The 22,002-nt window shown below is 46.0% G+C and overlaps 1 protein-coding gene across 5 annotated transcripts in view; it reads right to left on the reverse strand.

Annotated features, from left to right (window-relative positions):
* The window catches only part of FYN (FYN proto-oncogene, Src family tyrosine kinase), a 132,883-nt gene that overhangs the window by 72,892 nt on the left and 37,989 nt on the right, over window positions 1–22,002 (reverse strand). For 4 of the 5 annotated variants that reach the window (XM_035538399.2, XM_035538398.2, XM_035538402.2 and 1 more), the window contains exon 2: window positions 2,376–2,446. The gene's annotated coding sequence lies outside the window, so the exon portion shown is untranslated. Of the gene's footprint in view, window positions 1–2,375; window positions 2,447–10,980; window positions 11,260–22,002 lie in introns of those variants that run through there. The other variant, XM_050709640.1, reaches the window with a different exon arrangement.

Here is a 22,002-nt window from a genome sequence, read left to right on the forward strand (position 1 = left end):
CCACATTTCTTTGGAGCCACAGGAAGCAGCTTCCCTGATGTGGGGTTGGAAGGGTCTTCTCCAAAACCCCTCTCTCACTGGCAGAGAAGATGCTCCACATGGATCAACAGTGAGCAGTAACAATGAGAAGCAACAAGGAAACACTTTTTTACTCTGAAGATGGTCAAACATTGGAATAGGTGCCTGGAGAGGGTGTAAACTTCCTACCCCTGCAGTGCAGCTGAATTTTGAAAGTCAAGGCTCTGAGCAACCTGATCTAATAGGACCTGTTTTAAGTGGGCATTTTGACATCCAGCAGTTTCTTCCAACCAAATTTATTCTATGATTCTGATAAACATGTTTCTTTCATTTCTTTCCTCTTGCTGCTCTTGAACTATGTTATTTCATTAAGGACAGCCATGGAGCCTAGACCAGCCTCAGCTGATGCAACTTTGAAGGGAAATTTAAACACAACAATCAGACTACCAGGTCTGCCCGTAACCTTATTTTCCTTTGTGTTACACAGAAACACCATTTTTGCATTACGATGCTGCTTCTTGACCTGACAGCACCATAGCTTTGTCACACAGAGATCAGCCAATATGTAAGGACACTGGACAACTTCCAGTATCAAAGTATAGGGCTTATCACCAAAGAGCAAACTAGATATACATCCTATATTCTCTTGCAGTAACAGAAGTCCGCACAAAATCTCATGGATTAACGAGTTCATGCTGCTGGTCTATAGCTCATCTTTGGGCCTACAACTAAATTCCAGTTAAATAACTGTATTCATATTTTCCTGTATATGGATACGGGTGGAAGCTTACAACATGCACAATTGTCAAAAAAGCCAAACTGTAGAGAAAAAATGCTTAAAAGATCTGCGGTAGGGTTTACCAAGGTACAGTTGAACAGGGCTTTTCATGCATTTGGCTGACTTTTTTTTTTTTTTTTTTTTTCTTAAATTCTGATCTTGGTCATCTTTTCTGATCTTTAAGACTATCCACGTTGCAGAAGGCTAAATGATCTACACTTACACATCTGCTAGCTAATCCTGATCCTTCTGTATGATGTAACAACACCTGTTTTGTGGTGTTGGTTTGTTTTTTTTTGGTTATTGTTTGTTTTAAATCGCAGAAAAGAATAAGTGTTCTCACAGAGCCAGTCTTTGTTTTTCAGTTTTCTACCCCTGCAGGCTATCTTACTCTGAAGTCTTCTGCCAGTGGAGAATAAGCCAGTTTTCATCTGCAATCTGCACACGCTAGCTGAAGAAAAAAATTTCTGTCCAAGACCCTGCTTGGCCAAGGGAAAGAAAGGACATAATCTTCTGCAGGCAATTTTTTTTTTCCAAGGGTGACGGTGATCAATTGGCACCAGCCACAGCTGCATACATTGAGTCTCCAAGGGTGAAAAGCAAGATGAATCTACAAACTGCTGTAAAACTGTTGATTTTTTTGCAGGTTGAGCTGGAGATAAGTGAAAACTAGGAAGAGTTTTCTCAGGACTACTCCCTTCTAGTCGGGGGCATGTCACTAATTATCTTCATTCCTCTATGCCTCCTTCTCCCTCCAGTGGCACAACTCAGCCGCACAGATACATCACCCACAACACGCCACGTTCCCACAGCACCTGTAGGACCAGAAGCCTCTGGAAGTGTGGTGTCCAGAGACCAACCAGAGAAGCAGCAAAGTTTGTCATGTGGGATGGAAAAGAGGAATATGAAGGCTGGTACATCACACAGGAGCACTGACTGCCTCTTTATCTCACAGTAATAAGCAAAACGTCCTGGCTCCATGTGGAAGCTAGAGGTAAGCGTGCTGGTCAGATGCTCTGGAAACAGACAGACAGATTTCACAGAATCACAGAACTGTAGCGGTTGGAAGGGACCTCAAGAGATCATCGGGTCCAACGCCCCTGTCAAAGCAGGTTCCCTAGAGGGAAATTTCACAGTGACTGGACACCCCCACTGCTCTGGGAGGTATGTGCTCCCCCTACATTACTATTTTTCTCCTGATTGTTTATACCTCTAGCATGCCTTTTTTTTTTCCCCCTTGTTTTTCAGCTAGGTTTTGTGTTTCTTCTGCTACAGATTTTAGCTCAACCACTCTTCAGCTGAATATAACAGCTACAAACACAATAAGCAGATGCCAGTGGAGCAAATGAAACTGCATTCCTTGCCTTGAGGCCCAGCATGCTGCTTTCTGTCAATGCTTCTCACTCTGTGAGCCCCCATACCAGAGGAAGAAAAATACATATAATCAACTACATCTCTGTGAGCTGTATTTCCCATCAAGTAAAAAGAAAAAACAAACAAATAAAATGAAATAAACGTTAAAACAATCTGTCTGAAATTGTCGTTGAAAACCAAAAGTGATCAAGATGGTACCACTTACCAGAATTTTCCCCCAAAACAGAGCAAGTTGACTTTCACCACATTTCCTCAAAAATGGCTCAAAAACATGCCCTGTAAAATGAGAGAGAAAGGGAAAAAAAATTAGTGAGCAGAACACCACAAATTACGTTACAGTTCTTTCTCACTCTCTGGCATATATCTCCAAACTTCCACTATTTTCCCTGTTTTAATGAATGAGGTAATTGGATGTGATCCCCTCACAACAAATTATCAAATTCCACCAGTATTATGCAAAATATTAAAGTAAATGCAGGATTCCTTCAGACTGCTCAGACACATCACCGTCACCGACATGACAACGATTCAGACGTCAGGGATACAAGGTCAACAGCACGAAGCAAGCTGCGGCATAAAGCAAGCGTGCCAATTATTTCAGACCCATTCCTAAAAAATTGGTCAGTATCTCCTAGTGATTTTGCTTTACCGAAGTGCTTTTGAACTGGGATGCACGTAATGCTCTCGACGGCATCCGCGTTTGAAAGCTACACAAAGAAAAAAAGGGCTGTGCCACGCTACATTTTTAGACGATATTAATTGCCCCCCGCTCTCCAGAACAAAGACGGAGAGCAAGTAAGCAAACACAGCATCCAGTCTGACACGCACGAGGGCCGGTTTGAACAACATGGAGAGCAGAAGTGACAAATGCCATCATTTAGCCAATGCTGAGTAAATTTCAAATGACAGCAACTCCTTATTTTCCCTCGAGGCGAAATCTTTGAAAGAGCAGCTCGTGGAGCACAGGCTAACAATGATGTTAAAACATTTATTTTGGAAGTGCCTGGAAGACGGAGCAGCTTACGGTTTTGCTGGTGTTCAGGTTTGGGAATGGTTGGCTGTGTAGCAAACGGAGGAGGGCACACATTTCAGCGTCCTGGTGTCCAAATCAGTGAGGTCAGACTGAATTTGACCTGCTTTCAGAAACGCTCCTGTTCCCCCCCCCCAAGTACATGGCTGAATTTTCCACGAGAGAGGCATCTGTGAAATTCCTGCTGAATGAGTAACTTTACAACTACACACAGCTGACTTTGGGGCCTGCATTATTGATGGAGAAAACCCGCCCCAGCTGCAGAAGCAGCAGCAGATCTTTGCAGCAGTGCCTTTTGTGAAGGATGTTGTAGAAGGGGGCATGGCTTCTCCGCTCAAATTGCTTTTACTGGTCCTTGTTCCATGAAAAGAAGCTAGGAAAATAAAACTGCTCTTAAGGAACAAGCAAGCAAGTCATCTTTAAAATCATGGCAACTGGGTTACGCTGTTCTAAATCCCGGTTAGAAAGCAGACCTCTGATTTCGTAAGGCCGAAATGTCATTTTGGCTGGAGAATTCAGGGTGGGGAGAAAAAGGAAAAAAAGACATTAAAAATCAGAAGACGTTTTTGTGAGAGGTTTAAGGAATAGACATTTCTAATCACAAAACTGCAAATCACAGCGTATTCTTCCCTGCTTGCTTTCTTAGCTTAATGGTTGAAAAAAAATCCTGGATGTACCAAGGAATAAAGAAAAAAAAACAGCAAACCCTCCTCCCTCAACATGTATTGTACAGCTTGGCAGAATTCGTAATAACACTGAAAAAAAGATGGGTCTTAACCACTCTGCTCAGGCTCGGGGAAGGTGGTTATTATTCCAGTACTATCCATTTCTCTCCTTAGCTTCCAGGCATTTGGCCTGGAAAGCAAAATCAAGTCAAGAAACTACTCCTGCCTCACAACTAATTGGATAACATCTGCATAGAGAAAAGTTGGGAGCTTAAGAGAGGAGCCAGGTTCGAATCAGTCCAACAGCACCCCAGCTCCAGCTTAGCTCAGTATTTTCTCTTGCACCAGGCCAGAGAAGCGACACGTATGGGGAAACTACTCCACGCTGCTGGAGCCACGAAGCCCTGAAAGGCAGAGGCTGGCACTGCTGCCAAAGCGGGCAGAGCCCCTCCGTGCTTGTGTGTAGCTTCTGGACACGGCCCTGGCCGTGCTCCCTCACCCCAGCACACACGGCTGTGCACATCGGGATGGGGAAGCAGCCAGCATTAAAACCAACTGGATGCAGGTGCCTTAGTACATGCTGAAGGAGCCTCATCCAAGCCCTCAGAGAAACTGTGTATGAGAAAAACTAGTAAGAGGGCTAGGCAAGGGGGTACCTAGCTAAAAGGTTGAGCAGAGATCTGATTTATCGGTCTTGCAAGATCTTCTGAAGTTCGGGGATGTCAGGTAGGAAGCTTGAAGCTTTTCCAAGGGATGCTTTTTGCTTGATTTTGGAAGTTGATGCAAACCAGGCCCTACCTCTCCAGCTACTAAGGAGGTATCAGGGGATACAGCACGGCAGGGAGGGAGAAGGGAAGGAAGCATTTTCCGCTGCAAAACTGGGGGTGAGGGCTGGATGTGACATACAGAGAAAACCAGACTACTCACTCTTTCTTTGTACAGCCTAGGGGCTGTACAGAACTCAGCTTTAGCCTTAATGATTTTTCTTCTACCTAACTACATAGAAGGAACATTCCTCTTCCTTGAGGGCTTTGGATAATGTTACTTATCTACAAATTCTGACCAGCACTTCTCAGAAAGCTTTGCTGACCTTTGGAGAAAACAGCATAGGAGGTGCAAATAAATGAACATTAGAAGTGACACAGAAGTAGAAACATTGAGAATGAAAAACTTTTCTGAACAAAATCACATTGAACTCCCCTTCCACTTGCCATCTAAAATCAAATACAAAATGAGGCTGTTTAAAATACAATCAATTGAATAGGATTAGGTTTAAGCAACATCGGCTTCCCGCAAGTTGCTGCGACTTGCTACCCATCCCAGTCCAAAATGCTTACGAGGGGGTCACCCCAAACTGTGTCACACATATTGCTGCCAACATGGAAGTGGCATTCACATGAAAGCTGTCCAAGCATCTTCTCCTAAATGGCAAGGCATGGTAAAATACTTAGCAAACCACCAGATGTGAGAAATTGCTCTGAATCTCAAAGAAGAGACTTTATTTGAAACTTAAAAAAAAAAAAAAAAAGAAAAGTAGTCTTGGGAGATAATCAGGCTTATTGTCTGCCACGAACAGCCACTTCCTGTAAGCAGCATCAGCTTCAACAAATTGGAATTTTTTACTGAAAAAAAAAAAAAACACAAAAAGCCATACCCCCTGCAGTGTGGCACATATACTAGCGGTGCTTTTATGTAGCTTCGTGTAAAAGTTGCTTTCTTTCTGTGCAGGGAAAAGTATTTTGTGAAATACGATGCGGTGAGTAGAATCACGTCGCCAGCACGTTTGGTTTCCTTACTTTGTCTGCTTTATGAGACAACCCGTTTACCCTCATCAGTTTCCAGATATGTTTTTGTCAGTTCATACTGGGATCAGAATTAAGTTTATTACCACTGGCAAAAGAGAAATCACTGACAGCAGACACAGTAACTACTTTTTCCAAGCCTCCATGCCAAAATCCATTAACACCCACCAACTTCCAGGATCTTTGGAACAGGTCCACAATGAACAAACCTAGACAAGAACCCACAAACGAAAACGGATTTCCGTTAAAGCAAAAATCCTTCAGTGACAATTTACCCACTGTATGAAACATATAAAGCCATGACTTACGGCATAAAAGCAGTTACATGAAGGATTCTGGTCTGGTACATGCTGCAGGTGTTGCAGTTTGCACGCAGGCTTGGCCCAGCTGGAGGAAGCGACTGGCTGAAGTCATAAATAATTTTCAGATGGATCCCAGTACATGCAATTCAGTTTGTGATACTCAGACACAGAATGAAATCTAGATGATGATAAACATCTGACAGTTTTCTACTAGTGATGTGCTTTTGTTGCTGCCTTTTCAAACCTCGAGAACCACGCATCCCTGGTTCTTGGGCTGCAATGTTACTTGGTAAAACTGGGAAAAAGAAAGTTTTCAGTTTGGAGAACAGCTTACAAATAAAAGTGCCTGGACTAGGGTGCATAATCCGTAAATTAGCTAGATCCACTTTGTAAGGAAAATGTTGGTTACTCTGCCAAGCAATAGTCTTCCTTTTTCAAATGTTCTAACATAATTTGTGTTCATTATGCTACACACCATACCAAGCAGGTTTTGGGCCATGAATTAATCGAGGAAGTATTTTTCAGTAGTGGGTTGCTCTAGCCTTACAGTACCAAGGCCTGGAGTTCCTCAGAGCAGGCTGAGGACTCTACAGGAGGTTGCTGACACATTTGAACAAACGCACAGAAGCGTGCTCAGTTTTGCTCGGGGTGCAGCATTTTCCTGATACTTCCCCCTTAAGATTTCTAATCTTATTTAAAAAAAATAATAATATCAAAAACCACTTGGAAAACCCTTTTAAAAGCAATGTTGAACACAAGAAGAAAAAATTTTTCTGCACGCTGAGTTTATATGAAGAATTTATAAAGGGACTGCACATCTTAAACTTAGCTTACATAAAGCAATCTTTTACTGTGCGATGCCAGATTATATATAAAGACCCCTTATCCAGTGAACATCTGAAAGCTTTCCAACAATAAAACGTTTAAAGTTTAAAGGAAGCTTATAGGCTTGCTCTTAGACAGAGACAGAAGCCCCACTGTTACCCCGAGCCTCTTCCTTGCTGGGGGAGGGTCCCAGGGAGCCGCGCGTGACACGAGGAAGCTCAGCCAGCATCGGGGGGAGCTGAGGCAGGAGCTCCTGCAAAAAACAACTCGTGCAACTAGGGCAGGCACGACCCTGGGCAACTGCAGAGGAAAAGAAACAGCAACACCATTACAAGACTCTGCTAAGACCAAACATTACGATTCTGGTTGATTCCTCCTCCTGGGTGACAAAATTTGAAAGAGGATGGTGGCTACACAGCAGGGCAGGCACCCTGCCTCTGCCACCTGAACCTCACTGGGTATCTAAAGCAGTCACCCCAAAGCTTTGTGCAGTTGCAGGATGTAAATACGGATAACCAGGTCCCTCTCCTAAAAGAGTCCCATAGAAAGTTCATACTATCAAAACAAAAACATCTGTCCCCACCATCAAACTTGCTGCTATATAAAAACCGCATCTTTCAAACTGCTGCCCTTTCCGTTCGGAGCAGTAGGAACTCTCCAAACAGAGCCAAGGTCACTTTTGCAGTGCCAGCAAGTCCTGAGAAGCAGGAAAGAGGGGAGAAAAAAACTTTAGGAGAATAAAGAGGCTTTGCTTCAGCTTCTAGTTTTACGAAAAAAAAAAAAAAAGGAAAAAGAAAAAACAACAAACCAAACCCACAACACAAAACTGTGTTAAAGATTATAAGCTAAACTGCTTCTTTTCTGTGCCACTTAAATCTCCTCGCACACCAGATCTACTGACTCATCTTTAGTGTATGTGCTGCTGTCAGCGGGTCCCCATATCCTGCACATCCTTTACTTCCAGCCCTGCCCAAGCACGCTGCGTGGTTTCCTTTTCCCTGCGATGCTTCACTACCAAAGAGCTTCAACCCCTTACTGACACAGTTGATATTGCCAGCTCCGTACTGCTGACACTAGTTCCTTTTTCCCTCTCAACTTTCAGGCAGGCTAAACTAAAACAAATCTTTCTTGCACTCCGCTGCTTTCCTAGGCGTCAACTTGCTTTGTAACACAACAGCTACAGGCCCACAGAGAAAGCAGAAAACACAAAGGAGCTGGGAGCTGAAAGCAGAAAGGGGGCACCTAACTAAGCACTACGGCATGGGAAGTGCTAATACAGGTAGAAGTGTGCAAATGTTTAAAGAGAAACATTGAGGGCAGATACCACAAATAAGAAGATGCAAAAGCATTATGAAATACATTGTGGGACAACTAGGAGTTGTCATGAGCAAGTGGAAGGGGAAGAGGTAGCATAAGAAGGAAAGAGAAGGGGAACTGGTGATTGAAAGGCAGGCAAAACCGCTCAAGAATCCTGCCTTTCAAAATCTGGGAAGATCCCAAAAGCTTTGGCATCCACACCGCCTAAAAGAGAAGCAAGCATGTCTTCCAGCTGCCTTTTTAAGCTGGAAGCCAACTTGCGTGCTGCATACCTCACCCGTGCCGTGGGACCGGTCGGCCTCTGTGTCAGGCATCCGCAGCCACCTGGACTGAGCGATCCACAGGGGAACCTCCAGCCAGCTCAACAGGGGGCAGGCACCGAGGCTGAAAATGCCATTAATACACGAGGGGCATGTGATTGCAGAGACATACTTCAGTTCTCAAAACAGTAGGAAAATGACTTCATTAATTGCGGGAAGAGTGTTCGCATTTCTCTCTACAGAAAAATAAGAAGTGCTCTGCACCAAACAATTTTATTTTTTTTTAAAAGAAATGAATGGGTCCCATAGTCCTAAGAATAGATCGCACTCCCTGACCCTCTTAGCTGGCTCTCAAGAATGCTGCTGGGTACGGCTGGAGCTGAGGGAGGGCGCGAGGCCACTGCAGGCAGGGAGGCAGCACGCATCCATCCCCTGCACCCCCGGCCGGCCAGCCCCCGCTGCCTCGTGTCCCAGTGACAGCAGGGGACTGTTTCTGGGACCAGGAAAGGGGAAAAAAGAACAGCAAGGAAAACAGCAGCCAGCATAACGTAAGCTTTTAGAACGTTTAGGACGTTATGGCCATGCCATACAACAAAAATGAACACACGCATGTACACTGTATGTGGAAGAAATATATTTAGGTTGCAGCGCCCCCAGTGTCAGCCATTCCCCCTGTGCAAGAAATCACAAAAAATACACCCATGGGAAGAAACAGTCTCAAGTCACGGACAATTTCCTTCAAGGCTTTAAACTTATACTGAAATTGAGCACCTATCCTGTATTCTTAGGACAAACCGGAGGTGAAAGGGATCCTGTGTATTACCAAGGACTTCTTGTAGTTCAGTCAGTCGATAGGATTAGGTATGTATGTGCAATGCTTTAATGGATTATTCACCCTAGAACAAGCTACCTGACGTTTCTGAGCGCAGCCTGGCCCCACAGGATTGACTCATCTCCAGGCCAGCACGTGGCAGGTGCCGTTCTTCTTCCCGTGCAGTAAAGCAAAGCAAAGCAAACAGGTTCAGCGGTGTGTGAGCTACACGGAGCAAGCCACGAGACAGCTGGAAACTGAACAGGCAGCGCAGGGCCCCATCCATGTGCACAGATTATTGTGGCTTCCTGTGCTATGTCCTTGACTGTGGAAAAAAAATAGTTTGCACATTTGGTTTTCCTAACTACTGTAATTCAAAAATTGCCCCGGAGCGACACAAAGGAACAGCACTTTCTGCAAGGAACCCGCAGCCTGGGCGGGCTGGGGCTGGCGGAGCCGAAGCACCCGATCTCAGCAGGCGCTCCGCCACCTACGCGTGGTCCCATTGCCTGATGCTGAAGAGAAAACGTTGAAAAAATGCTGAAATTTTGCAAGAGTGAGCTATTTGTAAACTTATTTCTGTATCAAAGAAAGCCTGTACAGGAAAAAGTAAACAGCGCAAGAAAAGAATACACCAACGTGATTAAGGGGCAAACAATGAAAACACTGCACTGTAAACTAATGATTAAATACGACAAGCTGAAAACAAACTGTTTCCTTTTCGCCCTCTTCATGTTAATCTTTTAAGATACAAGGATGGGGATAAAAAGGAGGTCAGAGTTTTAAAATCGTGGAGCTTATCAAATCCAAGATCAGATGAGTAGAGCAAACCTACGAAGAAAACATCCTCTCTGCCCACCTTCCGTCCCCAAAAAGGAAGCCCAGCAGTTACAACCCATCAGCTGCAGTGTCGGTCTGGTGTTTGTAAAGGATTGCTCTGGAGAGCATTTTTGCCTGATCTGTTTTTATCTTTCTGAAAGTTTCAAGGTAAATAAATACTTATCTTTCTGGAAGTTTCAAAATACTGTAACTTGAGGAATAGAAAATGTTGTGTTGTTTTATTTTTCATAATCAGACAAGTTGCATAAAGCAAATAAACAAGGTCCTTGCTTGTCACATGGCATGAAGCAAGGAAGGAATAAGAGCTTTAAATTAGAGGAGCACTGGTGTGAAAACCTATGTAAAGCTGCTGGTGGACTGAGGGTGGGTAAAAGGGAAAGAAGAGCGCTGTCTCCATGTTACATCATTGATTTACTTATTTACTCATTTATTTATTTTCATAATTAAATTTCATGTTGGCGAGTTCTGGATTCAGGAAAGTGGAAAAACAACCAAAAAATATTCACTGTATTTTGACAGTTTACTTTCCAAAAAAAAACCCTGCTCTCTAGTAGCTTCCAAAAAAGACTCCCACATAATGAAAAACAGGAAATTAAATCCTCAGGACAACACAGCAGAAGTACAAATGAAAAGATTTTGCAGTGACATAATGCTTCAGCCTGGAGTGCAGATCAAGTCTTTATTCCTTCATGCTGTTCTCAAATCCATCAGGTCCCTCCTTCGAAAGCAAGTGTCCCAGCATGAACCAGAACAAATGCGGGGCTCTTGTAATTCCAGGATTGCGCTATATTAATACAAACCCCTCTGCAACACAAAAGCCACACAAAAGCCCTTATTTTGCTGAAATATCCTATGGATTTAACTGAGCATTTTTATGCTGAGCAGTATTGCTCAGCAATACCCCCTACTCCCTTACTTTAAAGATTAAGCAAATGCCTGTGTGGGGGAGCTAACGAACCTGGATTTTCAGCTTGTTTGGGGCAGCCGGTGGTTCACCACCCAAGGAAATCGTGACTCCAGATGTACAACGTGAGCTCCTCCGGCACGAAGCTCCCCCACGCCACCAGGTGCAGCCTCCGTGCCCCGGTGCCCATCGGCATCAGCTGGGCAGCGCCGGCGGCCGGCGAGGAGGTGCCGGGGGCAGAAGCCCCCTCCCTGGATGGTGACAGCCTGGCAAGCTGTAGAGATGAGGCCTGACCCGCAGCCGCACCGCTGACAGCCTCGCCCCCGCTTCCTCAGGAAACCAGGCTAAAAATCCGGCTTTCCCCTCGCTGCGCCCCCACCCCGCCCCCAACCACGCAGATGCAGCGTAGAAAAAATAATAAAAGAGTAGCGTAGATGTAAGGCTCGAGGGCTGTGCTGTATCCCAGAACAGCATCTGGATTACTGTCTCATGCATGTTTCAGAAGTGTCATTGGCTTCCTGTTTAATATTCTTGTTTTATTGCTGCACAAAGCCGGCCTCGTCTCTAGCAGCAATATATTACTCTCACATCCTCAGAGCGGATCCCTAATGAGGGTATTCTGGTTTCTTGATATTCAGAGACCTTCTGTCGGTATCAGCAGAAGATCAGCATACGCCTGGTCGCCCAGAAAACAGAAAGGGAGAAGCCATCTCTCCGTGTTAAAACAGAGCCGTGGGATTAAAGGGAACTTGAGGGACCATCTAGGCCACGTCCCTGCTCGTGCAGCATCTCCAGCACTAATGTTTTCTTTTTGTTAGGCCACCGACGCAGCTGGGGGAAAGCAGAGATGCTCGTGGGCGCCGAGCCCCCTCCCCAGCCTGACACCCTCGCCATGCTGGCCTGCCCCAGGCCGCAGCCGCCCCAGTCAGCCTGGAGAGAGCTGCCCGCCCACGAATGCGGCCTGTTCACATTGCCATGGTTACGCCGCCGCTACTGCCGTGCGCGCCTGGCCTATTTTTGCAAGCCTGCAATGGCAGGGGGTGTTGGCTACGGGCTTAATCTCAGCAAGGTCTAAAGCTCCTCCAAGCTGCCGGCTGCACAAGGGAAGGGCCATGCTCAACGTGAACACGGATCGTGAAGCGCCTGTGAGCGGGAACTCTGCATCGCCCCAAAACCAGCTGAAAATTGGTGGATACAAACCCCTGTGTGCAAGGCAAGAAAGGGCAAGCGCAAGAGCCAGCCAGCCTCGGCATGCTGGCAGCCCCAGGGCCTTTGGAAGCATCCCAAGGAAAGAGTACTTTGACGGAAAGACCTGGAGGACAACAATAAAGTAGTCTTGCCAACGTTAACGGGGCGTGTGAGGTCCGCAGAAAACCCACAGCTGCCATTTGGAAAGCAACTCATACCCGCTGGAGAGACTGGCAGCATGGGTGGCAGGAGGAGACCTCTGAGACCTGAAGGACAGGTGGAAAGCAGAGACGGAGAGGAAAGCTTTGGGGCTGAAGACAGACGGCTGGTGTGCTTAAAGGAGTCAACTGAGGAATGAGCAAGGAAGGCTACACTGTTAAGAAATGAGGGAGCTAGACAAATTCCCTTAGCAAAGACATTCGGGACAGACAGAACTATAATCTGTAGAGGGCAGAGAAAAGGATGCTGCCATAATTCAAGACATGAAATGAGCACTTGGATATGAATTTCAGCGGCGTGGTCTGGAGAGCAGAGGGCATTTGTGAAGAGATATCACATGTGAAGAGTCCGCTGATCTCTGACTGAAGATGAAGGGAACTTGGAGATGGACCCATGTAGATTTTGGCCTCGCTGAGGGACCCTGGTGTTGTCCATGGCAACAGAGACGGGAGATAATGGGGAGAGCTGCAGGTGGAGCTGTATCAATGGATTTCTGTTTAGCCATGCTGAATGAGACTTGATGACTTGGGATCCACAAAGAAGTGAAGAAAGCCCAATTGAGATTATAGCTTGGACAAAGAGAGAGAGGACTAGTTTTATGTTCCAGCTGTAAGAATCACATATACGTGTATCTATGCAGCTATGACTCTGTGATGACTTTTTACATGTATATGTGTATATACATACATATATGAAAGATTATTTGTATATAACGTATTTTTACATATATAGATGTAATAGATCTGTCTGTAGATGAAGGAACCCAAAATGAAATTGTAGTCAGAAGACTATGATTTGAGGAAAAGCACTGCCCCGCATCTCCTGCCAAACACAGAAGTGGAAAAAGGGCTCTGTCACTGTTCCTTTTCTGTACCATTACAGCTAGCAAATCCCACAGTAGCAAAATGGTTGCCTGATAACCCCATGGAAAGTTTAAGCAGTTAAAAGAAAAAAAAAAAAGGTTGTGATAAAGAAATGGATGCCAAAGCAGAACACTGCTATTTGCAGTACATTTCGGAGCCTTTACAACAGTGCTTAACCTCTCAGAGGAAGTTGGCTATGTCAGCTTCAGCATCCCACAGCGTGACAACCCGCTCCCTGCTGTGTGGGCAGCACCCACATGGCCACGCGCCTCGCAGGGCAGGCCAGCAGCTACCCGTGTCGGCAGTCACCCAGCTGGTACAACAGCCTGTGTAATACCGGGGATGCGCGTTTCGGCCCGGTGACAGACGTGTGCTTAACCATGTGTCAAATCCACCGTCATGCCGAGCGCTGGAAACAAAGGACACGTTGGGATCAGCACATCTGGGTCACTGCCTGCTCCCAACGTGCTCACGAGCACCCCGGGGATGAGTGCGGCAGGGAGCGGGCTGAGGAACAGGGCTGGCAGCTCTCACCGAGTTCACTAGCCAAAAACCAGGGAACCCCGTCCTGGGACAGTTCTGCAGATGTAAACGGGGTTTATAAAAGCACATTCAGCCTCCGCGCTGCCCCCAGTAAGACAGACTGTAAATCGCTAAGAATAAGGCAAGAAACAACACACAGAAAGCACTCGCAGGCTCCGCTTCTCAGTGCTGAAACTAGTTTGGACTCGCGCGTTTTGGAAATGTCACGTTTGATTTTGCCCTAGAAACCGTCCCGCGGAGCACAAGGCGTGCCATTCACCGGCTGTGGCACGGGGCCACCAGGAGCAGGGACATCTGAGAAGGCGCATTCAGAGCAGCACGTGCGCGGCCACAGTGGCAAAGGCACCGAGTTATGAATTCTGGAAAATGTATGAATGGTACGGGCTGATGGTACAGTCCCTGCAAGTACAGATCCATAACAAGCCTCTGGGAAACAAGGGGGATATGTGCCTAAGAACCACAGAGGCAAGACTTTTTTTTTTTTCGAGTATGAAAGCGAGCTCATTAATTTCCCCTCCAAAAGTCATTAGCACAATCTGGGAGCAGCTGCACGGGTCAGTTGTGTGGATTTCAGCAGCAAACATCACCAGTAGCAGCTACAGGAGCCACTAAATCAATAGATCAATAGCCACGTTTTAAAAACAACCAACACATGCCGAAAATGTCAAGTTCACTTCTCTCACATGTATGCTTACATCTAATGGCAGAGTGTCAACAACATTTGGGACTACCACAGCCCTACAACGCCACTGGCACTGCAGCTGGGCAGCCTAGGCAGAACCGCTACCTGTCACATCCGCAGACCCTTCTCTCCATGCCCTGCAGCCATGGCCACTGATGACAACCAGTTTATTGTGTCAGCTTCCCCTCCCCTTGTCACACACGTGCTCATCTATGGCTCGCCCCTACATTTAACCCACCTGCAGAGACACAGGGCCATAGCAAGTGCTTTAAGCACTGCACACATGACAGTGCATCAAGAAAGGGAAGAGTTCGACCTCAACATGGGGAGTGGAAACAGTACGGTCCCCACAAGCAGACAGACAGATTAAAAAAGGGCAGACTATGAAAGAGCATGCGTCTTCATAAACACAGATGTTTTATCAACCATCTGAACTCCCAGTTGCGTCCCTTTTCCAGACAGACACCTCGAGGTCGCATCGCCCAGCTCTGATAACATTTCAGCAGCCACCTCATGCACAGTGGGGAAGGGCCATGGGCTGGGCTTCAGACAGCCCAGCTTAAAAAAAACAGATTTAAATGGAAGTTGAAAGCCTTCTCACATGGAGAGGATTTCCAGCACTAGGCCTACACAAGAGGAAGAAAATAAAAGCTGTAGTTTCTCGGTACTTATAGATGTGCCATACAGCTGGGACTGCTTATCTCCGCAGCATTCGCATTGCTCTAGCAGTAACAGAAGACATTTTTCTCCTGGGTAAGCTCTTTCTCACTCAAGTATCCACAGCGGAGCAATTACAAGCTTCCTAAAAGCCCAGCGCAGCTCTCAAGGTCTGCAGTAGCTGCAGCTTCTGACCAAGGCTGCAGCATTAGGAGAGATCAGGGCGGCACAAAGCATGGAGGTCGAAATTTTAACCAGCAGTGAGCACGGGCTCCAGCAAGTTCCGCCCCATTTGCCTTAACAACATACACGCCCAGTGGTCCTTTGCTATCAGTGATGAAAAAAATGAAAGAGGCACATTTATGGAGGCTACACAAGCCTCATTGCACAAGGGGCAGGTTTACCTCTCGTGTAGGCGGGGAAGAGCTGGTCTCTGAATGAGCACGCGCGAAGCGACGAGGACATACAAAGTATTCTGTGGGCTTGGAACAAAACCCTGTTTGTAGGATTCATTTGGTGAAAGAATGTATGTTAACAGAGCAAGCTATTTATAGCAACCCTCCATAGAAATGAACTGTCTCTTGGTTCCTGTCCCTATGAAACGCAGCTTTCTAACTGGAGAAACCCTCTCTTTAATCCAAAAGCATGGGAGGTGGGGCGGGGGGGAGAACGGGAAGCTGGTGCCCGCCATACCCCCCGTTACCTCCAATTATACCAGAGATAAGGTCTCCCTGTCCTGTCAGCACAAGCCTTCGCTCCCGGCTGGAGCCCACGCACAGGGTCGCACCATTCTTCCTCGGCGCGTCTCGGTGAGACGGCCGCAGTGAGAGAGCCGCCTGTACGGCAGCACATCCCTCACAGCTCAGCCGTGTCCGTCCTGCTGCTGGACGCCGCGGTAACCATGTCGGATTGCCCCTTTTCAGGCCACCCGCATTTAGCCACGGGCTTTTAGTCAACACTAAAACGCATATGCCTAGGGAAGACAACAGCCCCTTGAAACAGGGATAAACTGCCATTCGAAGATCCTACACCAGAGCATGTTCACACACCCTCACTTTCTACACACTCCTAAAATAAAAGTATACATACTTTAATCCTGATCACACAAAATCAGCCAGCTAGAAACCCACAGCCGTGTGCACACCTGCTTAGGATTTTGAGCAGCCTGCAAAATTGTCACACCAAATCTCACCTACATGTTATAAATGACCCAGATCCACAGTCGCTTACCACGTGTTCATTTGTTCACGCACCAGTATTTCCTCCAACACACTCCCTGCTCTGAGCATGGACATAAATCATTCCCCTTCCGAAATCAAAACAGTGGCGTGGAGACGCTGTTTGCAGCATTCCCAGGGAACGCTGGCACCGACTGCCAGCACACGCCGCTGCTCCGAAATCCAGAACTGGGGCACTTTTTGTTACGCTTAGCCATTCACCGAGAACAAAAACCAACAACCTATTTTAAAGAAGGAGGCAGTAGTAAAATGTTGTAAAGAAATAAACACATTTACATAGAAAACAATAGTTCAATTTAGGTTTCCAGGCTTTATTTCCTACACAGAAGAGCAATGGGCCACAACTAAAGATGTACTTGCCCCTCCCTGTCATCTAAAATGAGGCTAGAGCTTCTCAGTTTATCTTGGGATAAGCCTACACTCTTCCACACCATCAAACTTTTGGAAGAAAAAAATACTATTCTTTATTCTTTCTCTTTGTATAACTGCATTTCATCTCGTTTGTCTTATGATTTTCCCTACTGCTTATTTTTTCTATCTGAGCCCAATAAATTATTTCTACCAGCTTACCCAGACAAGAAAGAAGCTGAGTGAGCTGCAGGCACGTGACTTTGCTTAATAAAACAAAAAGCTCTTCTGAAAAAATAAAAAGCAAAACATAACAGGTTCACTCTTTTACGTACAAGCAGGTAGGTAAACAAATGCATGAGAAAACTAAAACACACACATGCAAACAGACAAACCACATAAGAAAGATTTCCAATTAGCTTTCCCTCTTCTCTCTTGCTTAAATATGTCCACAAATAAGATGCAATTAGTTCTCCACATCCATATGTATGGGAGAGCTGCTGAACACCACAGTGTTCAGAAATTACAATTTAGACCTGGCTGGGGGAAAAAGGAATGTAAAATGACTTTGGTCTACAGAAGGCTTTTTGGCAAAAGCTTTTTTTTTTTTTTTTAGACTAAAATTGCCTCACTTTTTCTAGTTGGGACCCTACATATTCTCAGTGTCCCTGCCCCTTCCAAATTCTAGACAAAACACAGGATCTCGTTGCTCTCCTTTGCTCCTAGATAGCATCCATCAACAGCTTTGCAGTAAAATGCCTCATAATTGGTTCTGCTTCTTTCCATATCTCATGTTGACACTCCTTGTTGGTTAGAAATAAAACCGCAGAATCTTAAATCTAATGATTGTACCAATAAACCTAAATTAGACTAAAGGGAGCACCAAACTGAAAATAAAGCTCTGTAAGCTATAGGGCATAGATATATCATGAGACTTTATTAAAATATAAATCCGTTGATTACAACTATATTTTCTAAAGACAGAATTATCTTAAGCCAATTTGTTGCCCAGCATAACAGAATTTGGCGTCTATAATGAAAATTAGATTATATCAGGGTAAGTTTGTTTATAATTTCAGATGAACAGAATTAGACATAGTGAAGTGCTCACGCAGATGAAATAATGAAATGCAGCATGTTTGCTTTTTAATTTTCATGATGCAATATTTGGTGCTCTCTAGGCCACAAGCAAGCATCTTGATTCACAGGTCTTGAAATTATATTTGAAAAGAGTAATTTCTCCTTCTGTATCCCATGAAGACTTAGGTTAAGCTGGTATATGACATTAGCTATTGTAAAGGTGTAGATCCGATGCAAGTTGGGAGTGTGGATGAGAAATGCCTCAATCTGTTCCCATTCCTTAGGTGCTGCTGTTCCCCCCTACCTCAGCTCAGTGCTTTGCCTGTTTGTTGCTGCACCGACCACTGGATCCCAGAGAGACTGGAGTTTAAAATCAACCACACCGAGACAAAACATTTTGTTTTCTATGCAGAAGCAGCAGCGGGTGAGTGGCACAGGAGAACAGGAGAGCAGGAGCTTCAGAGGTTGGCTATGCAGCCCCAGAAGACCAGTCTCGAGCCACATGCTCAAGGGAAAAGCAGAAAACACCTACAAGTGGTATGTTCTTGGACGGACTGACAGCTCACACTTGGAGCCCTTCAGACTCACAGACCCGATAAGCATTGTGACTGAGAGATTTTCTCACCAGCTTATTCACTGATGACTGATAAAGTCACAAATCTCCATATGAAAAATACCGTGTAAGCTTCTACACGGCCTTTCCTCCATCACTGTCTCCTTTCCCAGCAATGGCTGGGTGATCCAGCTGTGTCCATATCGTCCTCAGCTCTCAGTATGGGCCACACTCAGACTCCTTCAGAAGGAAATCGATGACATTTGCTCTGCCTCCAGCCATGGCTTTTACACACAGGCTGCTTGAGAGGGCTGGGAGCAGACGAAGCGATGGTGGTGTGCAGACAGAGCTCCTTCCAGGAGCTTCCCTTGCCCTGCTCAGCCCTTCTACTCTGAATCTGTTTCTTTACAGTGGCTGGAAATTAACTGCAAAATAGGGACGTTTTTCCTTCTAACGATGGCTATTTTTAATTTTCTTTCTGTCCAGTTTCACAGGAAGGGAAAGGGAGACCCCCATAGCTTGTTTTTTATTTTGATCTGCTGCAAATATCCAGAGATATCAGCATCCCTGTTACCCACAAGACAAACAGCACCGGTGATGCACTCTAAGAAAGCATCCCCCAAGCCTACTCCGAGCACCAAAAATAATTACTGCCAGCACCGACTGTCATTTGTCAAAACTCAACGCTATTCTTGGATCAGAGTGCAGGCTCAGTAATTTCTTTCTTTATTATTATTTTTTTTAAAGCAAAGTAACTTCAAACCAGCCCAACCAACACATGTGAAGTGTGCGATGGTCTTGGCAGCCACCAGCTTTCTAAATGATAATTACTGGCACTTTATCAGTCCTAACAGTTTGAGTCAGGCCGTTTGACAACGTTAACCGACGGTGCTGAAACCAAAATACAGTTCCCACGGGGGCTCTCATGCTCACGTTTTCTTTTCGTGCTGGTTGGAGAATTTCTAGTGCTCTACTCTGAGCTGGCAACTCCTCGCCCTGGCCCTGCACCACCCCTCAGATGAACGCCAGCGGGGCTCCATTACATCTCCATAGCATATGCCATTAAAAAATAACTCATTTTTACAATGTATTAATTGTGCCCCCTCTGCCACGATTGCAAATGGCTCTGGCAAACAACTGCACCTCCATGAATAAGAAGTTTGTTTGACCAAAGAGTAATTGGAGCTGCTTGGCACTGGAGATGAATGCGGCGACGCTGCAGCTGACACGTCTTGCACAGACAGTCCTATCAGCTCTCCTGGGCTGAGCTGGGTGTACAAAGCACAGCGAGTAAACCTTTCTCAAAGCTTCACACATAAAAGAAGGAGGTCTCTGGGCAAAATGAAATATTAATCTCTTCAGGCTCTAAATGACTGAATTTATCTCCTAGTCCTTTACATTCGCTAAGCCACAATGAAGTGTCTTTGCAGATGAACTTTAACAACTTCTATTTTTTCCTTGAGCAGATGGAGAATTTTTATTAAACGCATCCATACTCACAAAGTAAACTGACATTAACTAAATACTGGCAGGAGAAAAAGGATAGCTTTTATACTATTTTTTTTTTTATTTTTAACCTGGAAACTGATCTTCTGCTTTGCATTAAAAAGCTGCAAGACTTGGGTGAGTCGACCAAGTTAAATCACAAGCACTAAACCTTTGTCAATGCTACACCCACTTTCAGCCAAACCTTCAGTGCTACTGATGTTTTTTGCTTCTACTAAGCCAGTTTCACGCCATTAAATGAACATGAGGCAAACAGTCATCAGCTATGTGTGTTTTTCCCCTCTCACAGGTTTTGACACCCTCTGTCTTTCAGAGTTTCTGATGGCAATCTCTCTGTGCCAGCAATCTCAAAGTTTCTGCTGCTGAGGGGAAATGCACTTTTTATTGTCACCCTGCATCCAGAAATCACCGTTCTCATCGCCAAGGATTTTATGGAGCATCATCTTCCCAGGGGAAAACCAGATGCTCTAGATCAAAAGGACCAACACCACTAAGGACTCCGAGAGACACCGAGCACGGTAACTTTGCAGAGCTACGCATTTCTCTCTCTGATCACCCTCCCTGCCAACATCAGTGGGAAAATTCCCACTTGTTTCTATAGGCGCAGGCTCCCACGGACAGGGAAAAAACACAAAGCGCGTACAGCTGCCTTCTTCCTGCCAGAAAAATGCAGGAGGTTCCTTTTCACAGGGTAGCAGAGTCAACTACAAAAACCGCATTTAGAAAGTTACAACTGTTCTCTTCCAAAATAAAATATGACACCTTGGTGAAAATACGTGGCAGGCCTTCAGAAAGAGACAAAACTCGTTGACCATAAAAGAGGTAAACCGTTTAACCTTTTTGTTTGAAAACCTCAGAAATGAACAGCGACCTTTCGTTTCACCTTAACACTACTATAGAAGTCTCAACCTCAAGGCAAAGCAAACTTTTGAAAGGGACAGAAAATGAGCCAAAACCCCAAACAGCATCAAACCCCAGGATGTACTAAAAGAGTAGACTGGGGAGCTGGTCCAGGTGACCTCCTTGACAGCCTGGGATGCTGCCTCTTGTTCTGAAGCCAGCCAGCCAGCACCTGTAGCAGGCCTGTGCCTGGCTAGGGAGTACTCCTTGCCCACGAGCAGCCCCCAGCTGCTAAGAGCATGGCTGATGATGCTCTTCCAGCATTTCAGTGAAACGTTCGTTATAAAAAACCCATTAGTGGAAGAGGAACTAAAGAGGAAACACACTGGACAGCGGGCTGATAGTGGACCTCAGAAGAAATCTTAAACTGCGAAGAGACAGGAATGGGGTAAAAACATAATGGCAGGCAGAAAGAAGTCCTTAAAAAAGGTTAAGGAAACATAATTTCAGATTAAGTCAGCGCCAGGTGATATTGCCCAGTTACTGCAAGGGCAATGAACAAGGTTGTGGTTGGGGAAGGTGGGGAAGGTACCGCCACACAAAAATCCCCACCAACGCTCCTCCCAGCAGCTCACCACTGGCGGTCTCTGCTCTGTGCACGGCTCAGCGCAGGTCTGCACCCTCCTCCCCCAGCGGGGAAGGGGGCAGGGAGGCATCGGTGGCAGTAGGTGTGAAACCAAACCCAGCAGATCAGAAACGTGCGCGGATCCTGGTCAGCCTCTGGTGATGACACGGGACTTGCTGCAGAGGCTCTCCAGCGCTGCACGCCTCACAGCTAAGACTCAAGCAGACGTATCTTACGATACACGTGTGTGCACGCACGTGCCCTGAGTGATCAGCAGGCAGAACGCCCCCCTGCAAGAAATACCCCGACTCTGCTCAGGCGAGGAGGGGGGACATTCCCAGCAGAGCCTGCGTGGGCTGGCACGAGGGTTTTGCCATGCAACGATAGGTGCGTGGCTGTAGCTCGAAGATGAATGTATAGTATCATCTGTGCTGTGGTGGTGCATGCCAACATTTCCCTCCAGGTAAGTGCTCATTCCTGCTAGAAAGCCACCGCTCCCTTCTTCAGGCAGTGGATGGCTTCTGAGGAGGGAGCAGACCCGTTGGCACATCTCCTGAACTTCGGGGCCGGTGCTGATGCAGGCTGTGTCAGCTGCAAGTCTCCTCTGCGAGGGCTGCTGGCCAGTGCCAGTGATGACTCTCGTCTTTTGGAGGAAGCTCGTGTTGCTGGGGACACCAATTCCGGCCTCACCTCCTCTTCCATCACCCACATTTTGGGCAGCAGCTAGGGAGACC

The sequence above is a fragment of the Cygnus atratus genome, chromosome 3 (assembly GCF_013377495.2).
Source record: "Cygnus atratus isolate AKBS03 ecotype Queensland, Australia chromosome 3, CAtr_DNAZoo_HiC_assembly, whole genome shotgun sequence".
In the NCBI taxonomy this organism is placed as follows: domain Eukaryota; kingdom Metazoa; phylum Chordata; class Aves; order Anseriformes; family Anatidae; genus Cygnus; species Cygnus atratus.